This window comes from Panthera tigris, chromosome C1, assembly GCF_018350195.1.
Source record: "Panthera tigris isolate Pti1 chromosome C1, P.tigris_Pti1_mat1.1, whole genome shotgun sequence".
NCBI lineage: Eukaryota > Metazoa > Chordata > Mammalia > Carnivora > Felidae > Panthera > Panthera tigris.
In genome coordinates, this window is record NC_056667.1 from 89,316,384 (window position 1) to 89,341,610 (window position 25,227).

At 35.6% G+C, this 25,227-nt stretch overlaps 1 long non-coding RNA gene across 1 annotated transcript in view; it reads left to right on the forward strand.

The window, feature by feature from the left end:
* The window catches only part of LOC122241190, a 113,767-nt gene extending 91,109 nt beyond the window's left edge, over positions 1-22,658 (forward strand). The window contains exons 2-3 of the long non-coding RNA XR_006221215.1: positions 15,845-15,917; positions 22,589-22,658. This is a non-coding gene — a long non-coding RNA (uncharacterized LOC122241190). The remainder of the gene's footprint in view (positions 1-15,844; positions 15,918-22,588) is intronic.
* Positions 22,659-25,227: the final 2,569 nt, after the last annotated feature.

Here is a 25,227-nt window from a genome sequence, read left to right on the forward strand (position 1 = left end):
TTCAGATCCTCTGTCTCCCTCTCTCTCTGCCCCTCCTCTGCTTGAGAGCATGTATTCTCTCTCTCTCTTTCTCTCTCTCTCTCTTTCTCTCTCTCATACACACACACACGCAAGTAATAAACATTTAAAAAAATGTTTTCTTCACTCCAAATGCATTGATTACTAATTTAAGTTGCAAGCAATGCAAATGAACCCTGGCTAACTTAAGAAGAAAAGAACTTCATTAGAAAGATATCTGATAATAGAATTGAAGGAAAACACAATGAGCCAGGATTGGAAACCAGGCAGGAGCTTAGGGTGAACAGGCATTAAGAAGACTAAGCAAAAATGATATCATAGTAATATTCTGTTTAGAATTATCCTGTTGGCTCCATTATCAACAGGAATGTGACACTACTTTTTGAGCAATAAATAATTTCTCAATTCACCTCATAGCTTTCACCTACTTCATCAAACCTTAAGGACTTGGACAGGTGCATGATGTTAGTGGAGCCTAAATTATTCATTAAGGGTTGGACTACTAGGGACAATGGAAACCTAACTGGTACTTTGGATTTTGTGGATGAGGGACATTCCTGCTTCTCTCTTAGACTGGCAGTTGGGAATTTCCACAAAAATAAGAATAGTATTTTGATTTCAGTTACCCAAAGATTGATAACTGTCCATTATACTGAAAAAATAATAGGAGCACTACTTTTTAAAACTTTATGTGGCATAGGAAATACTTAAAATATATGGTTGGTCAAAATTACAGTATGAGAAACATTTTTTTCTACAGTAATCAACATTTTATTTGGAATGATACAAAGGATATTTGGAATAATAGAAAAGGGACAGGGAAATGCAACATTGATGGTGATGTGTAATTTTAGACCTTGGTTATATGATTAGAAGTAATTTGAACCCTCTTCTGAAACATTCATGATTCAGTTGTTAGCAGATACTACTATAGCTATTTTATGTATCAATTTAATACAGGGAAATCATTTATTGAAAAAAAATGTTGAGTGGTTAGAAGCATAGACTCTATGGTAGGTCTCCAGAATGACACACCCAGAACAAAATTTACCGCAGTCAGGTAGCTAAGGAATTAGAAAGTTACCATCCCAAATATTATCTTTAGTAGTAAACCTTCTTCATAATCTGTAGATTGGCAGGCTGCTGCACGCATTTGTTTTAATTTGCTTGCTATCACACATGTATTATGTGATCAACAAATGGTTGCTAATTATTGGTGATACGGATTATATTAATTTTGAATATCTAAATAAATGCTAACTTTTCTAAATGTTTCATGTTAAACAGATTGTCTCAGTAAGTGGATGCCATCTTGGACAGAAGAATAGCTGAGATTACTGTTCACTTTGTATGTTTAGAGTATTAAACACATTACTGTTTCAGGTCAAATTGCAGAGAAATGGTTCTAATGGCTTAATTAAATAATATTTAGGATGTGTGTTATTTTGTATATTAATTGATGCATTTCTGGGTATCATGTTTAATTTTGAGAAACCTGAAAGATTGAGTCTATAAATAAACATTTTTAGAGAAAAAAATACATATTCAATATTTAAAAATGTCCCCTCTAACCACCACCATAAACTCCTGGAAGCATTTGGTTCCTCATTATGGTAAAAAAAAAAAATCTATTTCAGAGTGTAGAATGTTACATAAGTGTTGGAGTAATTTCAGCAATGAGATCCCTATTAAATATGTAGTTTATTAAGGAGTGCACTGCAACTTGGCAGTGTTTTTGTCATAATTTTATAATCAGCCCTGATCTAGTAAGGTGCCTATTGTCCCAGGACAAAAATGACAGCAAAACTCTCAGGGGATTACAGAAATAGAAGAACATTCTCAAAGCAAGCTTTTGGGTGGTATAACTTCACATCAAGAGTCATCTGATAAATCAAGATACTTAGGAAGGTACAAATCTGGTTATTTTTTGGTGACCCCGCACTGGGGTTGTGAAGCTGACAGTGGAGTGGGGGAGGGGCAGGTGAGACAGGAGTATGAATTATGTCATGCCTTAAGGGAAGAAAGAGCCATAGCATTGGAGCTACAAGCCTAGAGTGGTTCTCATGTCTAAAAAGGAAAGCTTCCATTGCAAAACCACTGTCTATTTTTATTTTATTTTCATTCCTCAGCAATTTCCAGTGGGTTGTTTTGTGGATGGATTATATGACTTAAAGCAGAGCATATAGCTGAGAGATTGCAAGTACTGACTCAATGTGAATCTCACATCATCAGTCACTTTTCATTTTTTTAAGTATATAAACTGTTGGTAAGGCCCATGAGCTACTTACTACAGGAAAATTCCCAAGTGGCAATTGTAGAGGGATACCAGTCACTCTGGAGAAAATTCTGAAGGAAATTTTTCTTACTGGAAGACACCAAAATTTGTATTACTGGATCGTGATAGGACAACATGGAAAAAAACAATTGCCAGAGAATATTTTAGAAACCTTTCATGATTATAAGGAACATAAAAAAGAACAAATATCTGTAAAAGTCAGATTCCATGGGTCGAACATCTCTTGTTTATTCCCACTAACCTGAACTTAATGATTTAAAGACAAAATATTTTAAGTGTGCTAAAACTAATGAAATGATAGAGGAAAATATAATAACAAAATAAGAATGAATGCTATTCTTTTTACATTTTGGGGGGTCTGAGGTCAGTATATACACACTTTACAATATATACTATATATTGTATAGTATATGGAGCCACTGTGGAACATGTTAAAAATAACATGGAAATTTTTTCTAGAAAAATTTTATTTAAAAAATCCCATTGGTGATTCTACCATGCTTCAGTGTAGGGAACTAATAGGAAGAGTATAGAATTTGGGGTTAAATCTAATTCATGATGATTACATATTTATTTTACCTCCTTGAATCTGTATTTCTACCCATATAAATTTTCATTGAAGATTCTCTGAGCCAACACTTGCAAATTCCTTCACTTAATGTTCAATAAATTTGATTTCCTTTCTCATTCAAGGAAGAAAATCTACTCACTATTATTACTTAGTTCATATCACAAAATTATACACAAGAATGACATGATTACTGAGTAATTGCAATAGTATTATACTCCTGAGTTGTATTAAATAAAGCATATTTGTCCCCAAAGAGTTCATCTTCTGATTGACATTTGTAAAAGAATAAAAACAAAACAGAAAACCCTTGCTTACTTTTCTCCCCCGAGGTACACACACACACACACACACACACACACACACACACACACACGCACGCACAGGTGTTTGTTCCTCATGCAGAACTTCAAAAACTCTGAATTTCCTCAGTGGTAGGAGTGTCTTTGTTATCCAAAGAGGTGACTTCTGGTGGAACCCCTAGATTCAAGATGGGAGATGGTCTTCAGAAAAACTAAAGGTGGTTTGAGGGTTGAACCACCCCCTTAAGCCTCTAGGAAAGGGAGATTAAGTTCATCACTTGGCCAGTGATTTAATCAAGCATGCCTATGTGATGAAACCATGAGAAAAATTCAGAACCACAAGGGTCAAAGTGTTTCCTGGCTGGTGAACATATTTATGTGCTGGGAGTGTGGCTTCCCCTGACTCCAGATGAAAGAAACTCCTGCATTTCTCTCCATTCCCCCAAAACCTTGATGTGTTTGGCTCTTCTGAGTTATATCCTTTATAATAAAAACATACCTATAGTTCTGTGAATCATCCTAGTATATTATCAAACCCCTAACTGGGGTCATGGGAACCTCTGAATTTGTAGCCCTGTCAAGAGTTGGTGTGGGTAAGCTGAGGGCCCCATTCAGGTCTTGTGTCTGAAGTAAGGGGAGTGTTGTTGGGTACTGTGGGATTCCCAGCCTGTGGGATCTGGTGCAAAGTGTGAGTAGATGGTATCAGAATTTAAGGACTTGCCTTTACCTCTCAGGATTGGATGCTAACTCTGGATAGTTACTGTCAGAAGTTAATTGGACTGTAGGACATCCAGTTATTGTCAGAAAATTGGCACTGGACCATAACACCTGTGTTATGTAGCTTTTCTGTATTTTTGTGATCCCTGAGTAACCTCCTTTACCAACTTCATTGAATTTTATGTTATTCATTGAAAGCTTTAACTTTCTCTTCTTGCTCACGTTCTTTTTCATCACATCAATGTCCTCTCATCACCTTTGTATGGTCCTCCATCATCAGCTGTTGAGTCTCAGTTTTTTTAATGTGCTCATTTCTACATTTACCTTAGCTACTCATTCCTATGTAAACCCCTTAATGTTTTTTACCATTATGCCACAATCCATTTCAGATATTTAAATGTCCAGTGCTGTCATTAAAATGCTATAAATCCTTCATTGTACTTGGTCAAGTGTCTAACATGTAACTATTCTTTACTCTCATGAAAAGTGCCAATCCAACAAAAATCTCACCTTCTCCACATTCATTACCTAGCTTACAGTTGTGCACCAACATTAAAATATTTTATTGTAGATGCATCTGGGTGGCTCTGTTGGTTAAGTGTCTGACTCTTGATTTTGGCTCAGGTCATGATCTCACGGTTTGTGAGATTGAACCCTGTGTCCGGCTCTGCACTTAAAAATGGGATTCTCTCTCTCCCTCCCTAACGGCCCCTCCCCTGCTTGTGCTCCCTCTTCTCTCTCTCAAAATAAATAAACATTTAAATATATAAAATAAAATATTTTCTTGTACATACACACACTCATCCAGCTCCAGTCTCTTTCCAACATATTGTCATAACAAACCTCAATCATGAATAAATGATTTTTCTCTATGCTTCCTCTAAACATGGTGGAGAAAAATCATGGAAAAAAATGTGTTAGTTCTTGACAGAAATTTATGATTACAAATTCATGATTGCCATTTTCTTTGGTGCACTAATTAACTCCCCAGTAATGTAAGTGCATATCACTACCTCTACCCCTCTTTACTCTGCTAGCTATTACCTGTGTGTACACTACCCTCTAATGGTCCTTCTCTTTCCTCCCCAAACACAGCTAAGAAGAGCTGATAGAATTGCCTCATGATGTACTGAGTTAATAGAAGCCTTACGTTTCACAGATGAACAAGCCAATTTTATATTTTTACCCATCTTCTCTTCCTGTTACCAAAAAAAAAAAAAAAGGTTTGTCTTTCTAGCAAAGGTCAAACACTCCACCTGTATTTTAAATCACATGCCCAAGTCTTACCTTCTTAAAGAAATTTTCCTGTTGTTTATTCCCACACTCTCTCTTGAGTGTTCAGTAGTTAAATTTTTTTAGTATCATTGTAATTAACAGGCAGCTTTGACCCAGTAACTCCCAATCATAAAACATCAAGGGAAACAAAAGCAACATTCATCTGAATTTCATTGTACTGTTTGCTGTGTTTTCAAAATACTCATTGCACCAACTTTTCACTTTTCCTTTAATTTGCAATCTTATCAAGTTTTCTACAACACACTGATTCCACATCTCAGGGACAGTAAACTTCTCAAACAGCCACAGCCTTCCCTGCCATTAAGCAAATGTGTATTTTTAATTTTAAGCATATTAAACTTCTTAATAGTCTTTAAATTAATTGAAAAAATGCATTGTTTTGCAACATTCAATCTCTTGGCTTTCATTGTATTGCATTACATCTCAGTAAAAATTTTTATCTTACCAACAAATTTTCAGTTTATTTTTCAGTAATCCTGTTCTACTCATCCTAGACCATTTTTTCTCATGAGCTCAGTTTTCTCAATGATTTCAATAGAATATATTCCTACAGATGTATCTATATGTTAATAATTCCCATCTGTATATCATATAGATTTTGCCTTTGAGCTCTAGACAGATGTTTTCAATCTTCCTTAGGTACTTGGAAGTGTCCACATTTAACATGTCTCACATAGAAATTATAATTTTCTTAGTTCACTGAAACTGTGTATGATCCAGTTTTCCCCAAATTGGTAATACATTCCATCTACCTAGGTGCTCAAACCAGAAAATTGAAAGTTATCTTGAATATTTTTCTCTTCCAACTCATACATCAAATCCATCAATATAGTCTGTCATTTCTGTCTCCTAAATATATATCGAATCTGTCCATTTCTCAGGATCTCTGGATCATGACAGCCACTCTCTTTTTTCTCTCCAAATTCTAGCTGCACTGGGCTTCTTCCATTTATATGCACTCGTCAAGCACTGTAATAACTCCATGAGGGTGCTTTGGGACAACTAAATCAAATTGATTCCATCAAAAGTCTCAAAGTTTGAGGTAAAATCAGGTGAATTTATTTCTCCTAGATGGAGAAATACATGCAGCAAGAAATGTATAAGTTTATTCACAAAAATCATCCTACTAATTTATAGCTATATCAGAGAAAGAATATCTAGAGGAGTGATTGATTTAAATTTTTTTAGGGATATAGCTTTGAAAAATTTCCAAATACAGTGCATATAAACACTGTCTCATAAATGTAGTTCAAAAAATTCAGCATGAGCATCTCTTTATAATATTCTAATTTACTGAGAAGATAAACCAACTCAGCTTTCTTATAAATATGAGACAGGTTTATTTTGCCTGTTAATTATTATAACACCTTTCAAATTTCTTTTTTTTTGTTTCATTTTAAAAATATTTTTAATGTTTATTTGTTTATTTTGAATGAGAGAGAGAGAGAGAGAGTCAGCGAGGGAGAGAGGGAGAGAGAGAATCCCAAGCAGGCTCTGAGCTCTCAGTGCAGAGCTTGACCCAGGGCTCAATCTCACAAACCATGAGATCATAACCTGCGCCAAAATCAAGAGTTGGATGCTTAACCAACTGAGCCACCAGGCACCCCTAAATTTACTAAAAATATGTACATATATTTCATAGGTTTTCTTATATACAACATTTTTTAATGGTAAGTGCTCAAATGGTTTTAAGTAGTCAATGTTGTCAGAAACCTTAATTTATTGTTTTCTTTGCCTGATAAAAAAATGAAATAAAAAAAAACTTCTCTATTAGACTTTAACAAATATACTCATATTCTCTCACTGTTCATAGATCTGACTTGGGGTGCTGAACATAGAAAATATTCAATGTACAAAAGACCTAAAATAACCTAAAAAGTAGCTCACATTCCTCTGGTCTAGTAATCTATTGCAATAAGGATTGTATTTAACTCTACAGGATTCTGCCCTAGGCCCCCTTTTTATGTTATGGATGCCCTCTAGTTCACATCTTTCCACTTAGCTAACTTCTACTCTCACTGATAACTCTCTGATGACTTTCTAATAATTCTTGCTGATAATTCCCAAATTCATCTCTGAATTCCATATTTCTTTTCTTATTTCTGGATCTATGCATCTAACTTTCTACCGGACATCTCTATTTTAATGCACTAACACCACCACTTTAAATATTTCTACCTTCACTACCTTTCATGAGCAGACAGTTTTTATTCCCATGATACAGAGTTCAGTGAATGGCACCACAATCTGTCCTGTGTTTTGTTAGATTCTATATTTGTCTATTTGGCATCCATTCATCACAAGACTAATTATATGAACAATATTTTCTCTACTGCATTCTTGATGCTATAGCATTTGAGTGCCTTAAAGATGAGGGGTGAGAGTTTTTTTCATCCTGGGCACCTCCCAGAGCTAGCTAATTACTAAAGATAATAACAATACATATATAAGCACATTTTTGATATGGAAACTAACAAACCCTGAGTCACCCAACCACATCCTTATTTAATCCTCACATACCAAGCCACTATTTCCCCTGACCTAAATCATCCCCAGGACAGGTACCAGGGAATTGGAGACCATTCCTCTGGCCCAAAGCTTGCTGGAATAATTCAAACTAGCCAGTCTTACATTATTCACTCTGCCTGGTCTTGCATTTCTATGGAGGTCTTAACAAAGGCGCTGGCCTAGGTTATTTCCTGCCATCTGCTTCTGAACAGAATCTGGTTCTTTCCCATGTTTCTGTACATGGTGTGGTGAGCCCCTTCCTCTCAGGAAATATAATAAAAATCTTCTTTCAATGCCATAAGCCTCTTCTTGTCATACAGCCACCTCCATAAATTAAAATCCTGTGGGGACAAATGAGACACCACCTACCAAATTATCCAATGTAGAAACTTGAACATTCTTCATATTCTTTTTTGTCTTCTCAGGTACCACTTTCTTCATGCTTACTGCAACTATCTCAGTTCAGGCCACCATCATCTCTTGACAAAATTATAACAAAAACCACTTGTTGATACTTTTGCCATTGTCCCTTTTTTTAGTCTATCCTTCAAACTGAAGGGAGAGTGGTATCTTTAGAACCAGAAATATCACAGTGTGGTAAAATTTTCCAATAACTTCCCATATCCCCAACGATAAAGTTCATACTCATAAACATAGCCAACAAATCCTCAATTACCTGGATTTTTTACATCTCTAGCCTCACCACTGGTCAGACATCCACATTTACTCTCACAGCTATGCTAGGAATCATGTAATGTTCTGGGAGCACTGTGTTCTTTTCACTTTCAAACCTTTTACACATAATCTTGTACTCGCCTAGCCAACTTTCAGTGTTCCTGGGATCTAAGAAAGTTTTTCTGACTCCTTAAAATGTTGGTTGGTTGTATAATTCCTTATACCCACCTCTATCTTAGCACTTAGGTTGCTTTATTGAAATAATCTTTTCTCATCTGTGTTCTTTATTAGGAAAATAAGTGACTTGTGGTCAAGCATTGTGTTTTAACATTGAATACTAGTGAGTACATAATACAGTGCTTGCCATGTATTTAACATTCCAAAATGGTACAGAGAATTAATTCATTTAATATTAATTCCATGAGTTTGAGCATTCATATTTAAACACTTTTCTATAGAAACATATTGTTCCCTCTTATAAAAAGTTCTGTCATGTATCTAAGAGTATATTAGCCCATTTTTGTTTGTTTTATTACATGTGAGTGGAGTTGGGTTTGTTGTGGTAAATAATGATGAATTTTTTCCCCTCATTATTTGCTAATAGCCAATATAATCCCAGTACAAATTGCATTTTCTAAGTATTCTTTCTGCTTGAGGAACCTGTGAAAGTATTTATTAAGTCTTAGTCTGATTAAGTATACCAAATGTTACATTTGCTTGCATATTAATAGTTGTCTCTTATCTGTCATACTTCTTAATCCTTGATTTCTATATTCTCCTTGTTTTCAAATTTTTGAAAGAAAAAGCTCAGTTTCTGTTTAATTAATTCAAGAGACTTATTTACATTGTATCTGCAGACAATTGATTTTTTAAGTATGGGTTAACTTTCTCCAAATAATTCCTTTTCTATTTATTTATTTATTTATTTATTTATTTATTTATTTATTTATTTTGAGAGAGAACAAATAGATGAGGGGAAGAGAGAGAAGGAGAGAGAGGATCCCAAGCAGGCTCCATGCTGTCAGTGCAGAGCCCAGCATGGGCCTCTCTCTCATGAACCATGAGATCATGAACTGAGCTGAAATTAAGATGCGGATGCTTAACCAACTGAGCCACCCAGGCACCCCAAAAGAATTCACTTTTAAAACAAAATATCAATAAGTATCTTACGTGCCATTTTCCAAAATTTTAATTTTAATGAAAATGGAGATTTGTTTTTACCTGTAGTGCATAGATTTGTTTATCATGAGGATCTGTATAAAAATTAGAAGTTTTGTAGGTTTGTAATACTTGAATTAAATGTACGCCTACATTCAGGGCACCTGAGTGGCTCAGCTGGTTAAGCGTCTAACTTCAGCTCAGGTCATGATCTCACAGCTTGTGGGTTCAAGCCCTGTGTTAGGCCCTGTGCCAACAGCTTAGAGCCTGAAGCCTGCTTCGGATTCTGTGTCTCCCTCTTTCATTGCCCCTCTCTCAAAAATAAATAAACATTAAAAAAAAATTTAAATTGCTTAAAAATGTATGCCTACCTCCATTTCAAAAATATTTTGTCTTTTGGACTCCAGCCAAGGGGGATGGAGGGAGAGGGTGCTGGTTGCCAGGAATTTAAAGGATTGGAGGGTAAGGGAGGAGGGCTAGAGGTTGAGTCAGCCAATTGCAGTTGACTTAGTCGGTCATGGCTATGCAATGACTCCTGAATACAAACTCTCAAAGGACTGGGTCCAGAGAGCTCCCAGGTTGGTGAGCGCATGGAGATGGAGGAAGGGTGGTGCTCCTGGAGAGAGCACGGAAGCTCCACATCCTTCCCCCATACCTTGCCCTATGCATCTCTTCATCTGGCTATTGGTTCATATCCTTTATCATGCCCTTTAATCTTTTAAATGTGAGTAAATGTTTCCCTGAGTTCTGTGAGCTTCTCTAGCAAATTAAAAGAACAGAAGTAGGGGGTTCTTTGGAATCTCCAATCTGTATGTATCTAGTTGATCCAGAAGCACAGCTTAGGCCTTGTGACTGGTGTCTGAAGTGAGGGGTGAGGGACAATCTTGTAAGACTTAACCCTTCACCTATGGAATCTGATACTGTCTCTGGGTTGATAGTGTCAGAATTGATTCGAATTCTCAGAAACCCTTCCAGTGGCTGAGAATTGCTTGGGCACTTCATCCCCTAGATTGGAATTGGATCCACGAACCCCAAAAGAGTTGGTGTCATTATAAATATTATCTTAAATATAGTAAAAGCTAGAGAAGACACAAGGTACAGAAAATTAATTTTTGTTTTTATTATTTTAAGATTTTATTTTTGAGTAATCTCTACATCCAGCAGCATGGGGCTCAAACTCATGACCCTGAGATCAAGAGTTGTATACCCACAGACTGAGCCATCCAGGCACCCCCAGAATAGTAATTTTTAAAAGACAATCATCAATATTCTCTCATTTTTTGGAATATTAAAGCCTAAATATCAAAACTAAAGGATATATTTATTTTAAAATATATTATGGTGAGTTTTATTTTAAATAATGCATTTCTAAACTTGGATTTTATTATACTGGTGGCATTTAATAATGTCCTTTTATGTCAGCCTTCTCTTAGACAATACATTTTAGAAGTTGTATTCAGTATAGATCTCATTATTTTAATTTTTCCAACATGAAGAATGCTGGTATATACTTCTTTTTCATCTGTAAGTATCATAGTGTGCTTATTTGTTTGAGAGTTTTTTATTTACTAATATGGACTATCAGGACTCAGATGTTGATAAATAGGATTTGAGGACACAGAACTTCACTTAAGTGCTGTAACTATCTTTGAAATGCCCACTAGAGCCAATTAATCTGGAAAGTTTAGGGGCCTAAAACTAGGGATGTACATTAGCAGTACTGGGTATAAAATCAACAAAAATGTAAGTCCTTGGTGATTTTTTAAATGTGTGGGAAGATAGATACAATATTTCTAGAACATTGTTTTTAATCTTCTGAACTGTGACACTACTTTTTTTTTTAATACCAAAAACATCAAGAAGTATCATCTAGTTATACAAATAACTGAGTGACAAACAATTTGGGATAGTAAGGGGATTTAAAGCCTTCAAGCATGTTTTGCATGCTGCAAATAAAAAGAATGGATAATTTGTATTCTAGTAGAGAATTAAGCATATTGTTTTATATTATATCTAAAATATTATGACATTGTAACATTATATGACAATCACTGCACCCTTCATTTTCAAAAGGAAGAATTATGATTCATAAACAAGTCATTTTTTTCTGCAAATATGCAACTTTAGTGTCATCAATAACTGTAAAATTTCTATTAAATTTTGTTATTATAATTTTCTAACTCTTAGTCAAAAATGCTTTATTTGAAATATATTATTTTTAAATTTTCCCATGTCCAAACATGGTAATGGTGCTTTTTTTTTTAATGTTTCTTTTTAGTTCGCCAAATTTGGTAATATTTTCTTTCACTTTTATATTAAACAAAAGAGTAATGCCTGAAAATCCTTTCTCATGATAACAAAACTGACAGTTCAGACTCTCTGTGTATGTTGTGTGTATCAACATTCACAGTTTCACTCTTTTGTTCAGTGGCCTGGAGGAGTAGAATGTACTGAATTATCACTAAAGATGCAGACAAGAACTATTTCATACATTTCTTCTTACTAGATTACCTCATAGAAAGATACTCATTGAATTTAATGAATTTACAATTCTTCACAATAAGGGCATAACTCTATTTTTATGAGTTAAGAATGCCTGTAGAAAAAAATTTAAGAATAATTTAAATAATTATTTTACTTCTGTTATGGTTGAATTGTGTCCCCATCCCCAAATTTATAGTGTAAAATCCATCCCCCAGGATCTCAGAATGTGACCTTATTTAGAAATACGTTCTTTAAATTGGTATCATTAGGGTGGGCTGTAATCCGATCTGATTTGTGGTCACATTGTAGGGGGGAGTTGGAGGCCTGCACACACATGGGGAGTTTGCCCTGTGAAGAAACACAGGGAGAGATAACCATCCACAAGCCAAAGAGAGAGAGGCCTAGAACAGATCTTTCCCTCAGGAAGAACCACCTTTGCAGATACCTTGATTTTGGACTTCTAGTCCCCAGAACTGTGAGACAATAGATTTCTGTTGTTTAAGCCATCTAGTTTACATTTCTTTGTTCTGGCATCTCTACCAAATAAATACCACCCCCAAATGCATATGTGTTGGAAAAACATGAAATGTTACTGCTTTGGGGGAGTGGGAATATACAAAATCATCCTTCATGTCCTTTCAGGATTTGGGGCCCCAGATGTCAGCAGAAATGAAATTCATTTGAGAGGAGTTTAATGTAACAGTGTTTTATTTTAAAATCCCATGGAACCACTAACTTCAAAAATATAATCAGGACCATAATTTTCAAAATTTAGTTTTAAATCAATTGTCATGTTTCTTTAAGAAGCTAAGTGCTTGAAGAGTGGAAATGAATGCCTGCTTTCTCTGGATTTTCAAAAGGATCCTTTCAGAAGGCATATGGTGAGTTAGCCTGACTCGTGGATTTCAGCTATTTAGTTTCACAACTTATGGAGAAAGCAGGGCTATTTCAGTAGCAGAAGTTACCAGAAAGCTGTTTTCATAACCTTTTTTCTCAGCATTATTCATGCTGGAATGAATTAAGAAATCTCATTTCAATCAGGTATTAAACATCAATAAAATGAAGCACACGATATAAAATATTTAATGTTAAGACCAAATAAAATGTTCATTAATAATTCTGTATCATTTAGTGTACAATAAGATTTTATTTTTATCAATGTGTTTCCTACATCAATGCCAAACTCCATTTTTTTTTTCTAATTTGATATACAGTAAGCCTATTTCACATTTGGAATGCCACTAGAAATGCCAGTAGAGATGAAGAAGAGAGAAAAAATTAGTTGAGTATTTATAGTTTGTGATAATTTATAGTTAAATGTTACATCTGTCCTGATATTTTCTCCAGTTGACCTCTTTGGACTGACTGGGAGAGAGGGCAAACAGCAGAGTTTAAGAAGGACATGTTTCTGTTTGTTGTCTATGGCAACTGACAAATCTATCTGTAATTTTTCAAATTAAAGATACAAATAGTGACCCAGACTAAACTGGGATCATGTTAAAAGTGTGGGATTGGGTGAAACTAATACGTGTGTGTGTGTGTGTGTGTGTGTGTGTTTTAATGTTTATTTTTTCCCCCTCCCTTCCACCCCGCATCAACCCTCAGTTTATTCTCAGTTTTTAAGAGCCTCTTATGGTTTGGCTCCCTCCCTCTCTAACTTTTTTTTTTCCCCTTCCCCTCCTCCATAGTCTTCTGTCAAGTTTCTCAGGATCCACATAAGAGTGAAAACATATGGTATCTGTCTTTCTCTGTGACTTATTTCACTTAGTATAACACTCTCCAGTTCCATCCACATTGCTACAAAAGGCCATATTTCGTTCTTTCTCATTGCCAAGTAGTATTCCATTGTGTATATAAACCACAATTTCTTTATCCATTCGTCAGTTGATGGACATTTAGGCTTTTTCCATAATTGGCTATTGTTGAGAGTGCTGCTATAAACATTGGGGTACAAGTGCCCCTATGCATCAGCACTCCTGTATCCCTTGGGTAAATTCCTAGCAGTGCTATTGCTGGGTCATAGGGTAGGTCTATTTTTAATTTTTTGAGGAACCTCCACACTGTTTTCCAGACCGGCTGCACCAGTTTGCATTCCCACCAACAATGCAAGAGGGCTCCCATTTCTCCATATCCTCTCCAGCATCTGTAGTCTCCTGGTTTGTTCATTTTGGCCACTCTGACTGGCATGAGGTGATATCTGAGTGTGGTTTTGATTTGTATTTTCCTGATGAGGAGTGACATTGAGCATCTTTTCATGTGCCTGTTGGCCATCTGGGTATCTTCTTTAGAGAAGTGTCTATTCATGTTTTCTGCCCATTTCTTCACTGGATTATTTGTTTTTTGGGTGTGGAGTTTGGTGAATTTAATGTTTATTTTTGAGAGAGAGACAGAGTGAGAGTCAGGGAGAAACGGTGAAAGAGGGAGACACAGAATCTGAAGCATGCTTCAGGCTCTGAGCTGTCAGCACACAGCCTGATGTGGAGCTCAAACTCACGAACCTTGAGATCATGACCTGAGTCAAAGTAGGATGCTCAACTAATTGAGCCACCCATGCTCCCTCGTGTGTGTGTTATTAATGAAACATTAAGAGAATCACACTTAAAGTCATCTATATTTTAAAGTTTATTTATTTTGAAAGAGAGAGAGTACACACACAAGCAGGGGAGAGGCAGAGAGAAGGAGAGAGAGAATCCCATGCTGACAGCATGGAGCCTGATGCGGGGCTCCATCCCATGAATTATGAGATCACAACCTGAGCTGACATCAAGAGTGGGATGCTCAGCCTACTGAGTCACCCAGGTGCCCCATAAAATCATCTGTACCTTAAATACTAATTCAAAGGTATTAAAATTATGTATTGCAATGTTTATAATCTACTAAACTTAAAATTCTAAACATTAATCTTTTAAATATTAAATCTAAATGACTTAGAACATGGAAGAAATCATATCAGACAAAACATAGAAGTTATAGTTATAAATGAAAATACTTTTCTTATGTTTAAATATGGAAATTATATAAACTATGACATTAATACTCAGTTTTCCTCTGTAAAAGCTATTGTGATTAAAATGCTTTAAACATTATTGTTCTTGGTTATTCTAAATGGGAAGTTCATAGAATTCTTTGTTATATTGTATGTAATCAACCATTTTTTCAATCCTAGGCGATATGTTCTCTCTGTATTTTATCAAACAGGCCCTTTAAATAATTTTTTAAGATACCTTCTTCAGCAAGAGGATCCTGGGAAGATTGACAGGTAGGAAACACCTGAAATATCTGCTCACTGAGACAACAATCTTGCTGGCAGAATCTGTCTAATGTCACTATTGGAGGGGCATCTGTGTGGCTCAGTCGGTTAAACATCTGACTTCAGCTCAGGTCTTGATCTTGTGGTTCATGGGTTCAAGCCCCTCGTTGGGCTTGTGCTGACAGCTCAGTGCCTGGAACCTGCTTCAGATTTTGTGTCTCCCTCTCTCTCTGCCCGTCGTCTGCTCATGCCTTGTCTCTCTCTCCCCCCCACCTCTCTCTCAAAAATAAATAAACATTATAAAAACTGTAATGTCTCTATGGGAGCTCTGGAGTCTATTGAGATCATATCTAGATAGATGGATGATAGATAGATAGATAGATAGATAGATAGATCCATTTTCATTAAGAGGCTGTTTTCTTTAATTTTAGTTTGTAGCCTCAATTAAATTATACATGCAGGTGATTACAGAGTCAATTATTCATCAAGATCTAGTTTCTTAAGTTTTGTCTCTGTCACAATGTTACCACAAACTTGATGGCTTAAAATGAAGCACTCTTATTATCTTACAGTTTCTGTGGATCAAGAGTTGGACCACAGCTTCTCTGGGTCCTCAGCTTAAGAGTCTCACCTGCTGCAATGAAGGTATTGGCTGGGATTCTGGTCTCATCTCAGGGGTGAATGGGGGAATGATCCTCTAACAATCTCACATGACTCTTGGCAACTTTCACTTCATGTGCTTTCTTGTAAGACCTTGCTATCTGTTGTCAGAGAGTGCCCGTAGCTCCTTGCCACATGGTCTTTCCAACATGACATCTTATTTTCTCAAAGATAGCAAGGGAGATGGAGTATCTCCTACCAAAACAGATTTAGTCTTAAGTAGTATTATCATAAAAGTGTCATGTCATCACCTTAGCTATATTAGTTACAATTAAGTCATAGGCCTTGCTCACATCCAGGGGAAGATTACTCGAGGGGATGGGACACTGGAGTATGTACTCCACACATGGTATAAAAACAACCCTCTGGTCCCCACGTCACTCCATTTTTGATGCCTCGAAGCCAATCACTTTCCACTTCTTTCCTTGATTTTTTTTTCTGTCTTTTACCTCCACATATATAAATAATAGCATATTTAGATTGCTTCTTAAAACCATCAATTTTATAAATATTTTTACATTTAAATATATCTTTTTTTTTTCATTTTTAACAATTATCACACTTGTAAATAGTAGAGGAAACCTTTCTTTTTGGACTATAAACTCCTAAAGGCAAGAACTGTACCTGTTCTATTCATCCTGATCTCAGTCTATCAGAGTGAGTGCTGCATGGGAGGATGCCAATAATATTAATTGAATAAATGAACACATAGAAATAAAACAATGCATATTCCATTATTTAATCCTGTCTCTTCCATGTTATAAGAGTTTAAACTTTTTTAACTCTAAGTTTGTCAACATATAATGTAATCATGGTTTCAGAAGTGGAATTTAGTAATTCATCACTTACATATAACACTCAGTGCTCATCCCAACAAGTTCCCTTCTTAATGCCCATCACCCATTTAGCCCATCCCCCCTATAACCCCTCCAGCAACCCTCAGTTTGTTCTCTGTATTTAAGAGTCTCTTATGGTTTGCCTCCCTCTCTCTTTTTATCTTATTTTTCTTTCCCTTACCCTATGTTCATCTGTTTTATTTCTAAAATTCCACATATGGTGAAATCATATGATATTTGTCTTCCTCTGACTGACTTATTTCACTTAACATAATATACTCTTTGTATATTTAAGAAAAGCACTTATCTATCTGATATGTTGAAGAAAAGCATTTATCTATCTGATATATTTCACTGCATCACCAAATCTATCACACACTTACACAGTATCCATAGTTTATAGGTTGAAAATAGTTAACTTTCTTATTTTGTTATATTATTCATTATTTACATTATTAAGACTACATAAATGTCACTTGTATCCTAGCCTCATAGTATTCAATTATCTTTTCCTTTCTTGAACAATTTGTTTTCCTTGCAATTAATAGTTTTCTTATTTTGTGTTTGTTTAGCCTTTTATGTAATGATCATAAATTCAGCTACGAAGACTTCTTCCATAAAATTATCCAAATCTCCTTTCAGTGAGTTAAAATATAAGAGTTTCTCAATGCCATTTTCTTGGAGACACTTGGTACCATCTGACATACTCATTTTGGAGAGATAGTTATTTCTTTCTGTTGCACAGCTGTTGTTCTAGTTCTTTTCCTTAACCTTCATCTCAAGGAACTCTTTAACATTTCTCTTGTATTCTGAATCTTATGTTTTCCTCTCTTTGTTTATCCTCTAAATTTTGGTGGAGGATCTCTAAAACAAGCTTTTGAGAAGGATTCATACAAATAAAACTTTTGAGATCTCACATAAAAGAAAGCACGTGTAGTCTACCCTAAACTGAATTGATGATATGGCTGCATATGGAAATCCCTTTTGCTAATTTTTTAAGTTATTGTTCCATTGTCTTCTAGCTTTCATCATTGCTATTGAAAAATCCAACAGCATATAGAATCCTGATCATTCCCTGTGCTTCTCCATTACAATATTTTAACATTCTGTATGCCCCAAATTCTTAAAATTCTTGATGATATGCCTTAGTATAACTCTGTTTTTATCATTGTGCTGGGTACTCTGTCTTTCAATCTGGAAATTCATATTTCTTAGTTCTGTGAGATACATTGAATTATTTATTTAGTGATTTTCTTCTTTCTGATTTTTTGGTGTTGCTGTTTTTCTTTCTTTTGGGGATTTATAGTACTTGAATGTTACATTCTAAGCCTAAATTTCTAATTTTTCTGTGTGTATGTGTGTGCTGTTGTTGTTGTTTTTTTTTTCCTTTTCTTTTTTCTGCATTTCTCTTCTCATTTTCCATTCTGTGTGTGTGTGTGTTTCTGTACTTTAAGGGAGATTTTTCTCAAATTTATTGTTTAATTGTATAGAAGGATATTAAGTATGCATTTCTGCTGACAAACTTTTAAATACTGAAATTGCTTTCTTATTCTATGTTTATTCCTTTTTTGTTTTTTGATACTTTGTTTTTTGATACTTGTAAAATCATTTTTTATCTTTCTTAGGATATTGATGCTAAGGATACCTATTTTGCTCTCTAGTTTTATTTACTCTGCAAGTTGCGGATTTTTTTAATGATGTTTTGATATTTATTTTTCACACTAAAAGCTTTCCTTAGTGTCTAGTTATTTTTAGATACATTCTCACACTGAAGAAGGGAATAGTGGAAGATGAATGGAAGCCTTGTGTATGGAGAGGATTGGTTTATTGACTACATTTCACTGTGAGTGGAATGGTTGGGCTCTTCTGATGGGGAACCACCGGCATCACTATTTTTGGATCTTTATTATTTCATTGGTCTGGGTCTTCAGAGATGAATTTTTTAGCCTCTTCCTAGAGAGTATTAATCAACTTGCTGAAGACCAAGAATGGCGAAGTAGAAGTTTCAATATTTAATTAATACATTTTTCTTCAACTTTTCTGTGTTAGCATAGTAACTCCCCGTTCTACAAAGCTGAGGTATCTCTAGTAAAGACAACTTCTGTTTTTCCTCCTTCAGAGAATAAATCTCTAGTCTTCTGCTAGAGTGCATGTGTGTATTTGAGGCAGGGGCAATTATCTTCTTCTGTGGGGAAGGACAGAGGATCTGGGTGGGGGGAGGGACACTGTAGACTGGCAGGCAGTGAGGGATTCTGTTAGATTTGTAAACACACTTTCTACCAATGTCCTGTTTTGATGATTTATTCTTCCATGAGATTCAGTGTTTCTCAACGTCCCCATTGATGGTTTAGGATCCTGCTTTCTCTGGCCTACTGAGTCAGTGATGACGTATTTTTCTTGTGCTTTTCAGTTCTGAAAATGTTTTACCGTCATCTTCTCTCCAATATCTTAGTCCTTTTTGGTAGAAATAAACAAAACATTTTTCTGTCATTATAGTGAAAATTCAGAGGGACTGTAATGAAAATATGTATTTAATCTTCTACCTTTAATCTGAATCTAAGAAAATCTTTATGCATAACTTTTCAGTTAGTCAAAAGGACCACATACTAGTTTTATCAAATTGATTTGAAAAAAAAAATGACTCTTAACTATGGAGAACAAACTGATGGTTCCCAGGTTGGGGAGGTGGGTGGCAGGATGGATGAAATAGTCATGGGATTAAGGAGGGCACTTGCTGAGATGAGCCCCAGGTACCTTATGGAAGTGGTAAATGACTGTTGCATATCTGAAACTAGTATTGCACTGTTATGTTAACTAACTGGAATTTAAATAAGAACTTAAAAGATGACAAACTGCGCAATAATAGGTAAGGATGAAAATTATTTGAAAATGGTAGCTGGTTTCCTGTAGCTGCTTTAACAAACCACCACAAACTAGGTGGTTTAAAACAACAGAAATGAATTATCTCTGTGTTCTGGAGGCCAGAATTCCAAAATCAAGGTGTTGGCAGGGATGTACTCCCTCCAGAGGCTCAGGGGAAGACTCTGTCCCACACCTCACCTAGTGCTGCTGACCCACGGCAACCTTGGCATCCCTTAGCTTATGGCTGCATCACTCCGATTTCTGCCTCTGTCTTCACATTGCCTTCTCAGTGTCTCTGTGCTTTCTCCTTTTCTGTATGTTTGCTATTCCTTCTTTAAAATAAGGTGACGTTTGGGGCACCTGGGTGGCTCAGTGGGGGTTAAGCATCCAACTCTTGATTTTGGCTCAGGTCGTGATCTCACATTTCTTGAGTTCCAGCCCCGTGTGGGGCTTTGCACTGACAGCACAGATCCTTCTTGGGATTTTCTCTCTCTCCTCTCTCTCTGCCCTCCCTGATTCATGCTTTCTCTCTCTCAAAATAAATTACTAAACTTTAAAAAAGTAATGTAACATTCATAGATTCCAGAGATAGGTGTGAGAACATATCTTTAGGTAAGGACAGCATTCAACCTACCATATTTTCTGTTGAAAATAATAGATTTTTTCCTTCAATGTTTGTCTTTTTTCAAAATAAAGAACACAAAGTTGGATGCATTTTTAAAAATATGCTTACTGCATGTATCATATAAAATTTTGTCTAACACTTATAAATTTCAGTTGTAAAAGAGATAAAAATGGATAAACAAACCAAACAAAACTGAATTACCTATTTACTAATGTATAACAAAATTAGAGTGTTACTAGACCAGACATTTTAGGATAGATGATATTCATTGTGTGTGCAATGTAGCAAAACATAATATGAGGTATGGAACTGACACAGTGCTATGCTTATCAAAAATGGTTCACAGAACATACTACTAAGAATTGACATCATATCTAAAATAAGCAGAAAATTATTCCTCTGAAAATGTGAAAAATAAACTCAAATTCTGTGTGATTTGTTGATTAAATAACCTCAGTTCCTGTCATACCATTAGAAAATAATTTTGGTTTCACCAGCAACTATGTAACTTTGCTTTTTTTTAATTTTTAAATGAGACAATCCGCAGTAAAGCAGTAAATGGAAAACTTGAGACTGTCGTAATATAGAGAGTATCATGAATAAATAACATTATACAGGCATTTCAGATTTTGAATAACCTAAAAGAGGTATTGTTAGCTTTTATTTGAAACTTGGCTGTCAAAAATCTTTTACTTCTTTTGGCATTATCAATGTATTCTAACATTATTGGATATTTCACATAAGAATATAATGTTTTTTAACGTTAGACATAAAACTCAGCATATATGTGACAAATTTAAAACATTAATATTTCTTTGTGGCAGCTAAGATTTGCTGATTCAAAAAGCAATTACAATTTTAATTAAATATATTAGCATACTATTATAGCAGCAAAATTCATTTTCTTATAATACTGACATGTATATTGACATCTGACTGTTGGCTTAATTACAGTTAAGCTGTTAATAAAACATCAACTCTGCCTTGTCTCTCTGGATAACTTAACTTGTCCAGGTTTGTGTAGTTTGTCAATTGAATTGGTTAAAGACTGTACCACCAGTAAATAAGATTGCTGAATGGATAATCTAATTCAGTCATTAAAATGAAACCATCCCGCAGTCAACATAGATCTTTTCCTTTTATAATGACCAAGTCAGCTTTACTTTGATGAAGCATATTGGTTAAGAATTTGTCCCAAAGCTATTAAGAGAAATCTAATAAAATGATAGCTTAAACAGAATCATTTGTCTTTCATATAAAACAAGTTCAGATGTAGGCAGCCTAAAGACTGCACAGTGAGTCTTTCTAGCTTTCTCTTCCCCAGCACTTGTATATCTGATCTCAGTGTACCTGCCAGAAGTTTAGCTTATGTTGGTCATGTTTCAAGCAGCAGAATGGTGCAGGATCAGGGTCCATGAACCTAAGAGTCTGTTTTCACCTTAAGGAACTTTCCCAGAAGTGTCGCATAGTAACTCTTCTATTGACTAAAAACTTACCTCTAGTCTGACCCATCTTTCAAGGCTGCCCGTGGTAAGGCACAATAGTGGCTCTCCAGTGAAGTCTCTGTTCTCAATAACCTGTGAATTTCTTACTCTGTCTGACAAAAGATTCTTAGCGGATGTGATTAAGGTTAAAGACCTTGAGATGAGATTAAACTGGACAATTCCAATCATGAATCCTTAAAATTGAGAACCTGACCCAGCTGGGTCAGAGACAGAGATGTGACATGAGAAAGGCTCAACTTGCAGTTGCTGGCTTTGAAGATGGAGGAATGTGGTCAAGGCATGTGGGAGATAATCTAGAAACTGGAGAAGTCACAGAAATGAATTTTCCCCTAGAGCCTCCAGAAAAAAATGCATTGTACCAACGCTTTGAGTTTAGCCTTTGAAAACTAGACCAGACTCCTGAACTACAAGACTTGTAAGATAAAAAAGGTGTGCTGTTTTAAGCCACTAAGTTTATGGTAGTTTCATTTTACAGAGATAGAAAACATGGCATTATTTTTTAAAGTGTGGAGGAACCGTGCTCCCAACAAAATAGGATTTCCTTTGGTAAAGAAGTAGAGAAGGGATATTAGATAGGCAGTCCTTTACTATTATCAACTTCCCATAAACCTTTCTCCTCTCAACGCACCTTCACTGAAAAACAAAATAATTAGAATAAACTAGTATCCCAACTAATTTAGGATATTACTAATTTAGTAGGCTAAAAAGTCCAAATTCTTGATAACATTAATAATATTCAATACTCTAAGATTTTAAATATGTATCTCTTAGTGTTATAAAAAAATAAATGTCTTCCCCAAAATTACTGAGAAACTGTTGTGGTTTCAGATTTTTATGACTGGTACTCGCTTTTCCAAGGACGTTTTAAGTCTTTCACAGCTCAAGTATTTTCTTTCCCAAGAAGCTTCCTTTGATCATCTTGAATGAGGTAACTACTACACTCCCTCCCATTTCTGTCTCCTTAACATTACCATATATGGTTCCTATCACAGCATTAGTACTTAACTATGATGGGAACTTTTGCTTGCATATTTTCCTATTGTCCTGTAAGAATGAGTTTGATCTTGTACACTCCCGTACCTCAGATACCTGACACATGATATGCACCAAGTAAGATTTCTTTGACTTAATGAGAGCCCAAAGTACTTTAAACTCACATAATGAATGAATTCTAATTACTTAATGTATGTGAAAATTACACAGTTGATGTATTAGTCATTAAAAATATACTAAGTGCTGTAATGGAAGTATGAGCTAAAAATATTGTTAAGAATCAGGAAACATTTATAATGATGTATTTTGCATTGCACTTAAAAACTGACAGAAGCAGAATGGGCTAAGCTCATTCTAGGCAGAAGAAACATACAAAAAAGGAAAAAATCCTGAAATGGTCTAAAAGAGCAGTACTCAAGTTTTAGTGTTCATGTGGATCACATGAAGCATTTCTTAAAATGAGTATTTCTGATGCCTAATCACAGGGTTTAAAAAAAATCAGGGAGCACCTGGGTGGCTCAGTCAGTTGGTTAGGCATCCGACTCTTGATTTCAGTTCAGGTCATAATCTCAGGGTTCTTGGGATGGAGCCCCATGTCAGACTCTGCTCTGATAGGTGAAGCCTTCTTGCGATTCTCTCTCTCTCTCTCTCTCTCTCTCTCTTCCTTTCCCCACTCTCCCCCCTCCCCCGCTGGCCTTTCCCTACCTTTCAAAATAAATACACATTAAAAAAAATCAGAACCTACTGAGAAACTTCTCTAACAGTTAAAAAAAGTAGAAAAGAAAATGGTGAGCACAAATTTAAAAGTCAACAGTTTTATAAATATATGGAATTTTTACCTAAAGGGAAGATATATGGATATAGAGTTGTTTCAATAATTATTGCACTGAAAAACGTAAAATCACAGGACCAGGCAGAGTTCAGAAACATTTCTGAGATACAATCAGTAGTATTAATGGGTAATTGGATGGGAGAGAAATGTATAATTTTGAGGCAATTGCCAAGTATTCAGATGAAAACAAACATTGCAGGTAGTTGGGAAGGAAGGAGGAAATTAACTTTTTACAAATAAACTAAGGGGGCACCTGGTGGCTCAGTTGATGGAGTGTCTGACTCTTGATTTCAGCTCAGGCTATGATCCCAGTGTCATGGGATCAATCCCTGAGTTGGGCTCTGCACTGAGCATGGAACTTGCTTGGGATTCTTTCTCCCTCTGTCCCTCTCCCCCACATGCGACCTCTCTCTCTCAAAAAAATTTTTTTTAATTAAAATAAACATGGTTATTTGGAGGTACTAAAACTTATTTTTGCATCCCCCCCAAAAAAAACTACACCTTACAGTTTTATAACTGTGTGTAATATCCTTTTATTTAAATTTGGGTTGGTTCACATGAATTGCTTTGGACAAAGGGACATTAACAAGTTTGATGTAAGTGAAGACTTGAGAAGCACTTTGATAGAGGGGCTTGTTCTCTTGGCATGTACTCTGGATTCTCCCTCTTGGAATTCCACTATCATGCTGTGAGAAACTTAACTTGGCCATATGAAAAAGCCCCGTGGAGGAGATCAAGACTCTGACCAAAGACTGAACTTCCAGTCAACAGTGAACATCTAGTTATCAAACAACAACTGAGCCATCTTGGAATTGTATTCCCCGACAGAAACCATGAGCGAATAAATGATCCTTGTTGTTTCAAGCCTCTAAGTTTTAGAATGGTTTGTTATGCAGTAGTAAATAACTGAAACAGAAATTGGTATCTAGAAGTTGGGTGTTGCTGAAAACAAAACAAAACACATGATATTGGAATTGGGGCATAGAAGGAGGATAGATAGGTGGTATGGATATAGGTTATAAAGACATTGGTTAAGGCTGGAAGTTCAGTGAAGAATTTATATTACACACTGGAAAAAATGCAACTTGTGATATGTAGAGGTAGAACGTGTGACAACAGCTGTCATCTGCATAGATGTGAAAAACAGTAAATGTACATAGTAAACTGGCTAAGAAGACAAACAAGTTTTGAAAGGCTTCCTTTACTGAATATGATATAGTAAGTTTAGAGAGGGATGAATTAAAGAAGAAACTGCTCAGTTTTCAGGAAGAATCTGGAAGAACATTTCTCAAACCAGAACTTTCTGGGTTGGGGGATAAGAATGTTTTTCATTCCCTGCAGCTAACAAAAGGTTCCCAAAGGATCTGAGGATCTTAAAGATCAAACCCAAGGAGCTGTCAATAAAAATGAAATCAGACTCAAGATGAGGTCCAATGCATAGACGTAAGGCTCTTTGTTACCACCTCAGAAAGACTTAAGGGCATTTTCCTACAGCATCCTGACTCACAGCCTGAAGTGAGCCTGAATCTCTAAGAGATTTATGGGTGTGGCTTTCTAATAGAGTAAAGCCCAAAATGATTCACTGGATATTTCAAATGTTTTAAAATGTGAAGTCTTCATGGAAGCATCACAGCATGAACTA